Source organism: Macaca mulatta, chromosome 15, assembly GCF_049350105.2.
Source record: "Macaca mulatta isolate MMU2019108-1 chromosome 15, T2T-MMU8v2.0, whole genome shotgun sequence".
In the NCBI taxonomy this organism is placed as follows: domain Eukaryota; kingdom Metazoa; phylum Chordata; class Mammalia; order Primates; family Cercopithecidae; genus Macaca; species Macaca mulatta.
Window position 1 is genome coordinate 29074862 of NC_133420.1, and position 14453 is coordinate 29089314.

Consider the following 14453-nt stretch of genomic DNA (forward strand, 5'->3'; position numbering starts at 1 on the left):
GCCTTTCGCTAAGACAGTTCTTGTGGAATTGGCAAAGTGATATTTGGAAGCCCTTTGAGGTCTATGGTGAAAAAGGAAATATCCTCAGATGAAATCTGGAAAGAATCTTTCTGAGAAACTGCTTAGTGTTCTGTTAATTCATCTCACAGAGTTACATCTGTATGTCGTGGATCTCTTTGCTAGCCTTATTTCTGTGGAATCTGAGAACAGATATTTCCGATCCCATTGAAGACTATAGGGCCAAAGGAAATATCCTCCGATAACAAACAGAAAGTAGCTTTCTGAGAAACTTCTTTGTGTTCTGTGAAATCATCTCACAGAGTTACAGCTTTCCCCTCAAGAAGCCTTTCGCTAAGACAGTTCTTGTGGAATTGGCAAAGTGATATTTGGAAGCCCTTAGAGGGCTATGGTGAAAAAGGAAATATCCTCAGATGAAATCTGGAAAGAAGCTTTCTGAGAAACTGCTTAGTGTTCTGTTAATTCATCTCACAGAGTTACATCTGTATTTCGTGGGTCTCTTTGCTAGCCTTATTTCTTTGGAATCTGAGAACAGATATTTCGGATTCCTATGAAGACTATAGGGGCAAAGGAAATATCCTCCGATAACAAAGAGAAGGAAGCTTTCTGAGAAACTTCTTTGTGTTCTGTGAAATCATCTCACAGAGTTACAGCTTTCGCCTCAAGAAGTCTTTCGCTACGACAGTTCTTGTGGAATTGGCAAAGTGATATTTGGAAGCCCTTAGAGCGCTATGGTGAAAAAGGAAATATCCTCAGATGAAATCTGGAAAGAAGCTTTCAGAAAAACTGCTGAGTGTTCTGTTAATTAATCTCACAGAGTTACATCTGTATTTCGTGTATCTCTTTGCTAGCCTTATTTCTGTGGAATCTGAGAACAGATATTTCCGATCCCTTTGAAGACTATAGGGCCAAAGGAAATATCCTCCTATAACAAAGAGAAAGAAGCTTTCTGAGAAACTTCTTTGTGTTCTGTGAAAACATCTCACAGAGTTACAGCTTTCCCCTCAAGAAGCCTTTCGCTAAGACAGTTCTTGTGGAATTGGCAAAGTGATATTTGGAAGCCCTTAGAGGGCTATGGTGAAAAAGGAAATATCCTCAGATGAAATCTGGAAAGAAGCTTTCTGAGAAACTGCTTAGTGTTCCGTTAATTCATCTCACAGAGTTACATCTCTATGTCGTGGATCTCTTTGCTAGCCTTATTTCTGTGGAATCTGAGAACAGATATTTCGGATCCCATTGAAGACTACAGGGCCAAAGGAAATATCCTCCGATAACAAAGAGAAAGAAGCTTTCTGAGAAACTTCTTTGTGTTCTGTGAAATCATCTCACAGAGTTACAGCTTTCCCCTCAAGAAGCCTTTCGCTAAGACAGTTCTTGTGGAATTTGCAAAGTGATATTTGGAAGCCCATAGAGGGCTATGGTGAAAAAGGAAATATCCTCAGATGAAATCTGGAAAGAAGCTTTCTGAGAAACTGCTTAGTGTTCTGTTAATTCATCTCACAGAGTTACATCTGTATTTCGTGGATCTTTTTGCTAGCCTTATTTCTGTGGAATCTGAGAACAGATATTTTGGATCCCTTTGAAGACTATAGGGCCAAAGGAAATATCCTCCGATAACAAAGAGAAAGAAGCTTTCTGAGAAACTTCTTTGTGTTCTGTGAAATCATCTCACAGAGTTACAGCTTTCCCCTCAAGAAGCCTTTCGCTAAGACAGTTCTTGTTGAATTGGCAAAGTGATATTTGGAAGCCCATAGAGGGCTATGGTGAAAAAGGAAATATCCTCAGATGAAATCTGGAAAGAAGATTTCTGAGAAACTGCTGAGTGTTCTGTTAACTCATCTCACAGAGTTACATCTGTATTTCGTGGATCTCTTTGCTAGCCTTATTTCTGGGGAATCTGAGAACAGATATTTCGGATCCCATTGAAGACTATTGGGCCAAAGGAAATATCCTCCGATAACAAAGAGAAAGAAGCTTTCTGAGAAACTTCTTTGTGTTCTGTGAAATCATCTCACAGAGTTACAGCTTTCCCCTCAAGAAGCCTTTCGCTAAGAGTTCTTGTGGAATTGGCAAAGTGATATTTGGAAGCCCATAGAGGGCTATGTTGAAAAAGGAAATATTCTCAGATGAAATCTGGAAGGAAGCTTTCTGTGAAACTGCTTAGTGTTCTGTGAATTCATCTCACAGAGTTACATCTGTATTTCGTGGATCTCTTTGCTAGCCTTATTTCTTTGGAATCTGAGAACAGATATTTCTGATCCCATTGAAGACTATAGGGCCAAAGGAAATATCCTCCGATAACAAAGAGAAAGAAGCTTTCTGAGAAAGTTCTTTGTGTTCTGTGAAATCATCTCACAGAGTTACAGCTTTCCCCTCAAGAAGCCTTTCGCTAAGACAGTTCTTGTGGAATTGGCAAAGTGATACTTGGAACCCCTAGAGGGCTATGGTGAAAAAGGAAATATCCTCAGATGAAAACTGGAAGGAAGCTTTCTGAGAAAATGCTGAGTGTTCTGTTAATTCATCTCACAGAGTTACATCGGTATGTCGTGGATCTCTTTGCTAGCCTTATTTCTGTGGAATCTGAGAACAGATATTTCGAATCCCATTGAAGACTACAGGGCCAAAGGAAATATCCTCCGATAACAAAGAGAAAGAAGCTTTCTGAGAAACTTCCTTGTGTTCTGTGAAATCATCTCACAGAGTTACAGCTTTCCCCTCAAGAAGCCTTTCGCTAAGACAGTTCTTGTGGAATTGGCAAAGTGATATTTGGAAGCCCATAGAGGGCTATGGTGAAAAAGGAAATATCCTCAGATGAAATCTGGAAAGAAGCTTTCTGAGAAACTGCTGAGTGTTCTGTTAATTCATCTCACAGAGTTACATCTGTATTTCGTGGATCTCTTTGCTAGCCTTATTTATGTGGAACCTGAGAACAGATATTTCAGATCTCATTTAAGACTATACGGCCAAAGGAAATATCCTCCGATAACAAAGAGAAAGAAGCTTTCTGAGAAACTTCTTTGTGTTCTGTGAAATCATCTCACAGAGTTACAGCTTTCCCCTCAAGAAGCCTTTCGCTAAGACAGTTCTTGTGGAATTGGCAAAGTGATATTTGGAAGCCCATAGAGGGCTATGGTGAAAAAGGAAATACCCTCAGATGAAATCTGGAAAGAAGCTTTCTGAGAAACTGCTTAGTGTTCTGTTAATTCATCTCACAGAGTTTCATCTGTATTTCGTGGATCTCTTTGCTAGCCTTATTTCTTTGGAATCTGAGAACAGATATTTCGGATCCCATCGAAAACTATAGGGCCAAAGGAAATAACCTACGATAACAAAGAGAAAGAAGCTTTCTGATTAACTTCTTTGTGTTCTGTGAAATCATGTCACAGAGTTACAGCTTTCCCCTCAAGAAGCCTTTCGCTAAGACAGTTCTTGTGGAATTGGCAAAGTGATATTTGGAACCCCTAGAGGGCTATAGTGAAAAAGGAAATATCCTCAGATGAAAACTGGAAGGAAGCTTTCTGAGAAAATGCTGAGTGTTCTGTTAATTCATCTCACAGAGTTACATCTGTATGTCGTGGATCTCTTTGCTAGCCTTATTTCTGTGGAATCTGAGAACAGATATTTCGGATCCCTTTGAAGACTACAGGGCCAAAGGAAATATCCTCCGATAACAAAGAGAAAGAAGCTTTCTGAGAAACTTCTTTGTGTTCTGTGAAATCATCTCACAGAGTTACAGCTTTCCCCTCAAGAAGCCTTTCGCTAAGACAGTTCTTGTGGAATTGGCAAAGTGATATTTGGAAGCCCTTAGAGGGCTATGGTGAAAAAGGAAATATCCTCAGATGAAATCTGGAAAGAAGCTTTCTGAGAAACTGCTGAGTGTTCTGTTAATTCATCTCACAGAGTTACATCTGTATTTCGTGGATCTCTTTGCTAGCCTTATTTCTGTGGAACCTGAGAACAGATATTTCAGATCTCATTTAAGACTATAGGGCCAAAGGAAATATCCTCCGATAACAAAGAGAAAGAAGCTTTCTGAGAAACTTCTTTGTGTTCTGTGAAATCATCTCACAGAGATACAGCTTTCCCCTCAAGAAGCCTTTCGCTAAGAGAGTTCTTGTGGAATTGGCAAAGTGATATTTGGAAGCCCATAGAGGGCTATGGTGAAAAAGGAAATATCCTCAGATGAAATCTGGAAAGAAGCTTTCTGAGAAACTGCTTAGTGTTCTGTTAATTCATCTCACAGAGTTACATCTGTATGTCGTGGATCTCTTTGCTAGCCTTATTTCTGAGGAATCTGAGAACAGATATTTCGGATCCCATTGAAGACTACAGGGCCAAAGGAAATATCCTCCGATAACAAAGAGAAAGAAGCTTTCTGAGAAAGTTCTTTGTGTTCTGTGAAATCATCTCACAGAGTTACAGCTTTCCCCTCAAGAAGCCTTTCGCTAAGACAGTTCTTGTGGAATTGGCAAAGTGATATTTGGAAGCCCATAGAGGGCTATGGTGAAAAAGGAAATATCCTCAGATGAAATCTGGAAAGAAGCTTTCTGAGAAACTGCTGAGTGTTCTGTTAATTCATCTCACAGAGTTACATCTGTATTTCGTGGATCTCTTTGCTAGCCTTATTTTTGTGGAACCTGAGAACAGATATTTCAGATCTCATTTAAGACTATAGGGCCAAAGGAAATATCCTCCGATAAAAAAGAGAAAGAAGCTTTCTGAGAAACTTCTTTGTGTTCTGTGAAATCATCTCACAGAGTTACAGCTTTCCCCTCGAGAAGCCTTTCGCTAAGACAGTTCTTGTGGAATTGGCAAAGTGATATTTGGAAGCCCATAAAGGGCTATGGTGAAAAAGGAAATATCCTCAAATGAAATCTGGAAGGAAGCTTTCTGAGAAACTGCTTAGTGTTCTGATAATTCATCTCACAGAGTTACATCTGTATGTCGTGGATCTCTTTGCTCGCCTTATTTCTTTGGAATCTGAGAACAGATATTTCTGATCCCATTGAAGACCATAGGGCCAAAGGAAATATCCTCCGATAACAAAGAGAAAGAAGCTTTCTGAGAAACTTCTTTGTGTTCTGTGAAATCATCTCACAGAGTTACAGCTTTCCCCTCAAGAAGCCTTTCGCTAAGACAGTTCTTGTGGAATTGGCAAAGTGATATTTGGAACCCCTAGAGGGCTATGGTGAAAAAGGAAATATCCTCAGATGAAAACTGGAAGGAAGCTTTCTGAGAAAATGCTGAGTGTTCTGTTAATTCATCTCACAGAGTTACATCGGCATGTCGTGGATCTCTTTGCTAGCCTTATTTCTGTGGAATCTGAGAACAGATATTTCGAATCCCATTGAAGACTACAGGGCCAAAGGAAATATCCTCCGATAACAAAGAGAAGGAAGCTTTCTGAGAAACTTCTTTGTGTTCTGTGAAATCATCTCACAGAGTTACAGCTTTCCCCTCAAGAAGCCTTTCGCTAAGACAGTTCTTGTGGAATTGGCAAAGTGATATTTGGAAGCCCATAGAGGGCTATGGTGAAAAAGGAAATATCCTCAGATGAAATCTGGAAAGAAGCTTTCTGAGAAACTGCTGAGTGTTCTGTTAATTCATCTCACAGAGTTACATCTGTATTTCGTGGATCTCTTTGCTAGCCTTATTTATGTGGAACCTGAGAACAGATATTTCAGATCTCATTTAAGACTATACGGCCAAAGGAAATATCCTCCGATAACAAAGAGAAAGAAGCTTTCTGAGAAACTTCTTTGTGTTCTGTGAAATCATCTCACAGAGTTACAGCTTTCCCCTCAAGAAGCCTTTCGCTAAGACAGTTCTTGTGGAATTGGCAAAGTGATATTTGGAAGCCCATAGAGGGCTATGGTGAAAAAGGAAATATCCTCAGATGAAATCTGGAAAGAAGCTTTCAGAGAAACTGCTTAGTGTTCTGTTAATTCATCTCACAGAGTTACATCTGTATTTCGTGGATCTCTTTGCTAGCCTTATTTCTTTGGAATCTGAGAACAGATATTTCGGATCCCATTGAAGACTATAGGGCCAAAGGAAATATCCTCCGATAACAAATGGAAAGAAGCTTCCTGATTAACTTCTTTGTGTTCTGTGATATCATCTCACAGAGTTACAGCTTTACCCTCAAGAAGCCTTTGGCTAAGACAGTTCTTGTGGAATTGGCAAAGTGATATTTGGAACCCCTAGAGGGCTATGGTGAAAAAGGAAATATCCTCAGATGAAAACTGGAAGGAAGCTTTCTGAGAAAATGCTGAGTGTTCTGTTAATTCATCTCACAGAGTTACATCTGTATGTCGTGAATCTCTTTGCTAGCCTTATTTCTGTGGAATCTGAGAACAGATATTTCGGATCCCATTGAAGACTACAGGGCCAAAGGAAATATCCTCCGATAACAAAGAGAAAGAAGCTTTCTGAGAAACTTCTTTGTGTTCTGTGAAATCATCTCACAGAGTTACAGCTTTCCCCTCAAGAAGCCTTTCGCTAAGACAGTTCTTGTGGAATTGGCAAAGTGATATTTGGAAGCCCATTGAGGGCTATGGTGAAAAAGGAAATATCCTCAGATGAAATCTGGAAAGAAGCTTTCTGAGAAACTGCTGAGTGTTCTGTTAATTCATCTCACAGAGTTACATCTGTATTTCGTGGATCTCTTTGCTAGCCTTATTTCTGTGGAACCTGAGAACAGATATTTCAGATCTCATTTAAGACTATAGGGCCAAAGGAAATATCCTCCGATAACAAAGAGAAAGAAGCTTTCTGAGAAACTTCTTTGTGTTCTGTGAAATCATCTCACAGAGATACAGCTTTCCCCTCAAGAAGCCTTTCGCTAAGAGAGTTCTTGTGGAATTGGCAAAGTGATATTTGGAAGCCCATAGAGGGCTATGGTGAAAAAGGAAATATCCTCAGATGAAATCTGGAAAGAAGCTTTCTGAGAAACTGCTTAGTGTTCTGTTAATTCATCTCACAGAGTTACATCTGTATGTCGTGGATCTCTTTGCTAGCCTTATTTCTGAGGAATCTGAGAACAGATATTTCGGATCCCATTGAAGACTACAGGGCCAAAGGAAATATCCTCCGATAACAAAGAGAAAGAAGCTTTCTGAGAAACTTCTTTGTGTTCTGTGAAATCATCTCACAGAGTTACAGCTTTCCCCTCAAGAAGCCTTTCGCTAAGACAGTTCTTGTGGAATTGGCAAAGTGATATTTGGAAGCCCATAGAGGGCTATGGTGAAAAAGGAAATATCCTCAGATGAAATCTGGAAAGAAGCTTTCTGAGAAACTGCTGAGTGTTCTGTTAATTCATCTCACAGAGTTACATCTGTATTTCGTGGATCTCTTTGCTAGCCTTTTTTCTGTGGAATCTGAAAACAGATATTTCCGATCCCTTTGAAGACTATAGGGCCAAAGGAAATATCCTCCGATAACAAACAGAAAGTAGCTTTCTGAGAAACTTCTTTGTGTTCCGTGAAATCATCTCACAGAGTTACAGCTTTCCCCTCAAGAAGCCTTTCGCTAAGACAGTTCTTGTGGAATTGGCAAAGTGATATTGGGAAGCCCTTAGAGGGCTACGGTGAAAAAGGAAATATCCTCAGATGAAATCTGGAAAGAAGCTTTCTGAGAAACTGCTTAGTGTTCTGTTAATTCATCTCACAGAGTTACATCTGTATTTCGTGAGTCTCTTTGCTAGCCTTAATTCTTTGGAATCTGAGAACAGATATTTCGGATTCCTATGAAGACTATAGGGGCAAAGGAAATATCCTCCGATAACAAAGAGAAAGAAGCTTTCTGAGAAACTTCTTTGTGTTCTGTGAAATCATCTCACAGAGTTACAGCTTTACCCTCAAGAAGCCTTTCGCTACGACAGTTCTTGTGGAATTGGCAAAGTGATATTTGGAAGCCCATAGAGCGCTATGGTGAAAAAGGAAATATCCTCAGATGAAATCAGGAAAGAAGCTTTCAGAAAAACTGCAGAGTGTTCTGTTAATTAATCTCACAGAGTTACATCTGTATTTCGTGCATCTCTTTGCTAGCCTTATTTCTGTGGAATCTGAGAACAGATATTTCGGATCCCATTGAAGACTATAGGGCCAAAGGAAATATCCTCCTATAACAAAGAGAAAGAAGCTTTCTGAGAAACTTCTTTGTGTTCTGTGAAATCATCTCACAGAGTTACAGCTTTCCCCTCAAGAAGCCTTTCGCTAAGACAGTTCTTGTGGAATTGGCAAAGTGATATTTGGAAGCCCTTTGAGGTCTATGGTGAAAAAGGAAATATCCTCAGATGAAATCTGGAAAGAATCTTTCTGAGAAACTGCTTAGTGTTCTGTTAATTCATCTCACAGAGTTACATCTGTATGTCGTGGATCTCTTTGCTAGCCTTATTTCTGTGGAATCTGAGAACAGATATTTCCGATCCCATTGAAGACTATAGGGCCAAAGGAAATATCCTCCGATAACAAACAGAAAGTAGCTTTCTGAGAAACTTCTTTGTGTTCTGTGAAATCATCTCACAGAGTTACAGCTTTCCCCTCAAGAAGCCTTTCGCTAAGACAGTTCTTGTGGAATTGGCAAAGTGATATTTGGAAGCCCTTAGAGGGCTATGGTGAAAAAGGAAATATCCTCAGATGAAATCTGGAAAGAAGCTTTCTGAGAAACTGCTTAGTGTTCTGTTAATTCATCTCACAGAGTTACATCTGTATTTCGTGGGTCTCTTTGCTAGCCTTATTTCTTTGGAATCTGAGAACAGATATTTCGGATTCCTATGAAGACTATAGGGGCAAAGGAAATATCCTCCGATAACAAAGAGAAGGAAGCTTTCTGAGAAACTTCTTTGTGTTCTGTGAAATCATCTCACAGAGTTACAGCTTTCGCCTCAAGAAGTCTTTCGCTACGACAGTTCTTGTGGAATTGGCAAAGTGATATTTGGAAGCCCTTAGAGCGCTATGGTGAAAAAGGAAATATCCTCAGATGAAATCTGGAAAGAAGCTTTCAGAAAAACTGCTGAGTGTTCTGTTAATTAATCTCACAGAGTTACATCTGTATTTCGTGTATCTCTTTGCTAGCCTTATTTCTGTGGAATCTGAGAACAGATATTTCCGATCCCTTTGAAGACTATAGGGCCAAAGAAAATATCCTCCTATAACAAAGAGAAAGAAGCTTTCTGAGAAACTTCTTTGTGTTCTGTGAAAACATCTCACAGAGTTACAGCTTTCCCCTCAAGAAGCCTTTCGCTAAGACAGTTCTTGTGGAATTGGCAAAGTGATATTTGGAAGCCCTTAGAGGGCTATGGTGAAAAAGGAAATATCCTCAGATGAAATCTGGAAAGAAGCTTTCTGAAAAACTGCTTAGTGTTCCGTTAATTCATCTCACAGAGTTACATCTCTATGTCGTGGATCTCTTTGCTAGCCTTATTTCTGTGGAATCTGAGAACAGATATTTCGGATCCCATTGAAGACTACAGGGCCAAAGGAAATATCCTCCGATAACAAAGAGAAAGAAGCTTTCTGAGAAACTTCTTTGTGTTCTGTGAAATCATCTCACAGAGTTACAGCTTTCCCCTCAAGAAGCCTTTCGCTAAGACAGTTCTTGTGGAATTTGCAAAGTGATATTTGGAAGCCCATAGAGGGCTATGGTGAAAAAGGAAATATCCTCAGATGAAATCTGGAAAGAAGCTTTCTGAGAAACTGCTTAGTGTTCTGTTAATTCATCTCACAGAGTTACATCTGTATTTCGTGGATCTTTTTGCTAGCCTTATTTCTGTGGAATCTGAGAACAGATATTTTGGATCCCTTTGAAGACTATAGGGCCAAAGGAAATATCCTCCGATAACAAAGAGAAAGAAGCTTTCTGAGAAACTTCTTTGTGTTCTGTGAAATCATCTCACAGAGTTACAGCTTTCCCCTCAAGAAGCCTTTCGCTAAGACAGTTCTTGTTGAATTGGCAAAGTGATATTTGGAAGCCCATAGAGGGCTATGGTGAAAAAGGAAATATCCTCAGATGAAATCTTGAAAGAAGATTTCTGAGAAACTGCTGAGTGTTCTGTTAACTCATCTCACAGAGTTACATCTGTATTTCGTGGATCTCTTTGCTAGCCTTATTTCTGTGGAATCTGAGAACAGATATTTCGGATCCCATTGAAGACTATTGGGCCAAAGGAAATATCCTCCGATAACAAAGAGAAAGAAGCTTTCTGAGAAACTTCTTTGTGTTCTGTGAAATCATCTCACAGAGTTACAGCTTTCCCCTCAAGAAGCCTTTCGCTAAGAGTTCTTGTGGAATTGGCAAAGTGATATTTGGAAGCCCATAGAGGGCTATGTTGAAAAAGGAAATATTCTCAGATGAAATCTGGAAGGAAGCTTTCTGTGAAACTGCTTAGTGTTCTGTGAATTCATCTCACAGAGTTACATCTGTATTTCGTGGATCTCTTTGCTAGCCTTATTTCTTTGGAATCTGAGAACAGATATTTCTGATCCCATTGAAGACTATAGGGCCAAAGGAAATATCCTCCGATAACAAAGAGAAAGAAGCTTTCTGAGAAAGTTCTTTGTGTTCTGTGAAATCATCTCACAGAGTTACAGCTTTCCCCTCAAGAAGCCTTTCGCTAAGACAGTTCTTGTGGAATTGGCAAAGTGATACTTGGAACCCCTAGAGGGCTATGGTGAAAAAGGAAATATCCTCAGATGAAAACTGGAAGGAAGCTTTCTGAGAAAATGCTGAGTGTTCTGTTAATTCATCTCACAGAGTTACGTCGGTATGTCCTGGATCTCTTTGCTAGCCTTATTTCTGTGGAATCTGAGAACAGATATTTCGAATCCCATTGAAGACTACAGGGCCAAAGGAAATATCCTCCGATAACAAAGAGAAAGAAGCTTTCTGAGAAACTTCCTTGTGTTCTGTGAAATCATCTCACAGAGTTACAGCTTTCCCCTCAAGAAGCCTTTCGCTAAGACAGTTCTTGTGGAATTGGCAAAGTGATATTTGGAAGCCCATAGAGGGCTATGGTGAAAAAGGAAATATCCTCAGATGAAATCTGGAAAGAAGCTTTCTGAGAAACTGCTGAGTGTTCTGTTAATTCATCTCACAGAGTTACATCTGTATGTCGTGGATCTCTTTGCTAGCCTTATTTATGTGGAACCTGAGAACAGATATTTCAGATCTCATTTAAGACTATACGGCCAAAGGAAATATCCTCCGATAACAAAGAGAAAGAAGCTTTCTGAGAAACTTCTTTGTGTTCTGTGAAATCATCTCACAGAGTTACAGCTTTCCCCTCAAGAAGCCTTTCGCTAAGACAGTTCTTGTGGAATTGGCAAAGTGATATTTGGAAGCCCATAGAGGGCTATGGTGAAAAAGGAAATATCCTCAGATGAAATCTGGAAAGAAGCTTTCTGAGAAACTGCTTAGTGTTCTGTTAATTCATCTCACAGAGTTTCATCTGTATTTCGTGGATCTCTTTGCTAGCCTTATTTCTTTGGAATCTGAGAACAGATATTTCGGATCCCATCGAAAACTGTAGGGCCAAAGGAAATAACCTCCGATAACAAAGAGAAAGAAGCTTTCTGATTAACTTCTTTGTGTTCTGTGAAATCATCTCATAGAGTTACAGCTTTCCCCTCAAGAAGCCTTTCGCTAAGACAGTTCTTGTGGAATTGGCAAAGTGATATTTGGAACCCCTAGAGGGCTATAGTGAAAAAGGAAATATCCTCAGATGAAAACTGGAAGGAAGCTTTCTGAGAAAATGCTGAGTGTTCTGTTAATTCATCTCACAGAGTTACATCTGTATGTCGTGGATCTCTTTGCTAGCCTTATTTCTGTGGAATCTGAGAACAGATATTTCGGATCCCTTTGAAGACTACAGGGCCAAAGGAAATATCCTCCGATAACAAAGAGAAAGAAGCTTTCTGAGAAACTTCTTTGTGTTCTGTGAAATCATCTCACAGAGTTACAGCTTTCCCCTCAAGAAGCCTTTCGCTAAGACAGTTCTTGTGGAATTGGCAAAGTGATATTTGGAAGCCCATAGAGGGCTATGGTGAAAAAGGAAATATCCTCAGATGAAATCTGGAAAGAAGCTTTCTGCGAAACTGCTGAGTGTTCTGTTAATTCATCTCACAGAGTTACATCTGTATTTCGTGGATCTCTTTGCTAGCCTTATTTCTGTGGAACCTGAGAACAGATATTTCAGATCTCATTTAAGACTATAGGGCCAAAGGAAATATCCTCCGATAACAAAGAGAAAGAAGCTTTCTGAGAAACTTCTTTGTGTTCTGTGAAATCATCTCACAGAGATACAGCTTTCCCCTCAAGAAGCCTTTCGCTACGAGAGTTCTTGTGGAATTGGCAAAGTGATATTTGGAAGCCCATAGAGGGCTATGGTGAAAAAGGAAATATCCTCAGATGAAATCTGGAAAGAAGCTTTCTGAGAAACTGCTTAGTGTTCTGTTAATTCATCTCACAGAGTTACATCTGTATGTCGTGGATCTCTTTGCTAGCCTTATTTCTGAGGAATCTGAGAACAGATATTTCGGATCCCATTGAAGACTACAGGGCCAAAGGAAATATCCTCCGATAACAAAGAGAAAGAAGCTTTCTGAGAAACTTCTTTGTGTTCTGTGAAATCATCTCACAGAGTTACAGCTTTCCCCTCAAGAAGCCTTTCGCTAAGACAGTTCTTGTGGAATTGGCAAAGTGATATTTGGAAGCCCATAGAGGGCTATGGTGAAAAAGGAAATATCCTCAGATGAAATCTGGAAAGAAGATTTCTGAGAAACTGCTGAGTGTTCTGTTAACTCATCTCACAGAGTTACATCTGTATTTCGGGGATCTCTTTGCTAGCCTTATTTATGTGGAACCTGAGAACAGATATTTCAGATCTCATTTAAGACTATACGGCCAAAGGAAATATCCTCCGATAACAAAGAGAAAGAAGCTTTCTGAGAAACTTCTTTGTGTTCTGTGAAATCATCTCACAGAGTTACAGCTTTCCCCTCAAGAAGCCTTTCGCTAAGACCGTTCTTGTGGAATTGGCAAAGTGATATTTGGAAGCCCATAGAGGGCTATGGTGAAAAAGGAAATATCCTCAGATGAAATCTGGAAAGAAGCTTTCTGAGAAACTGCTGAGTGTTCTGTTAATTCATCTCACAGAGTTACATCTGTATTTCGTGGATCTCTTTGCTAGCCTTATTTATGTGGAACCTGAGAACAGATATTTCAGATCTCATTTAAGACTATACGGCCAAAGGAAATATCCTCCGATAACAAAGAGAAAGAAGCTTTCTGAGAAACTTCTTTGTGTTCTGTGAAATCATCTCACAGAGTTACAGCTTTCCCCTCAAGAAGCCTTTCGCTAAGACAGTTCTTGTGGAATTGGCAAAGTGATATTTGGAAGCCCATAGAGGGCTATGGTGAAAAAGGAAATATCCTCAGATGAAATCTGGAAAGAAGCTTTCTGAGAAACTGCTTAGTGTTCTGTTAATTCATCTCACAGAGTTTCATCTGTATTTCGTGGATCTCTTTGCTAGCCTTATTTCTTTGGAATCTGAGAACAGATATTTCGGATCCCATCGAAAACTATAGGGCCAAAGGAAATAACCTCCGATAACAAAGAGAAAGAAGCTTTCTGATTAACTTCTTTGTGTTCTGTGAAATCATCTCACAGAGTTACAGCTTTCCCCTCAAGAAGCCTTTCGCTAAGACAGTTCTTGTGGAATTGGCAAAGTGATATTTGGAACCCCTAGAGGGCTATAGTGAAAAAGGAAATATCCTCAGATGAAAACTGGAAGGAAGCTTTCTGAGAAAATGCTGAGTGTTCTGTTAATTCATCTCACAGAGTTACATCTGTATGTCGTGGATCTCTTTGCTAGCCTTATTTCTGTGGAATCTGAGAACAGATATTTCGGATCCCTTTGAAGACTACAGGGCCAAAGGAAATATCCTCCGATAACAAAGAGAAAGAAGCTTTCTGAGAAACTTCTTTGTGTTCTGTGAAATCATCTCACAGAGTTACAGCTTTCCCCTCAAGAAGCCTTTCGCTAAGACAGTTCTTGTGGAATTGGCAAAGTGATATTTGGAAGCCCATAGAGGGCTATGGTGAAAAAGGAAATATCCTCAGATGAAATCTGGAAAGAAGCTTTCTGAGAAACTGCTGAGTGTTCTGTTAATTCATCTCACAGAGTTACATCTGTATTTCGTGGATCTCTTTGCTAGCCTTATTTCTGTGGAACCTGAGAACAGATATTTCAGATCTCATTTAAGACTATAGGGCCAAAGGAAATATCCTCCGATAACAAAGAGAAAGAAGCTTTCTGAGAAACTTCTTTGTGTTCTGTGAAATCATCTCACAGAGATACAGCTTTCCCCTCAAGAAGCCTTTCGCTAAGAGAGTTCTTGTGGAATTGGCAAAGTGATATTTGGAAGCCCATAGA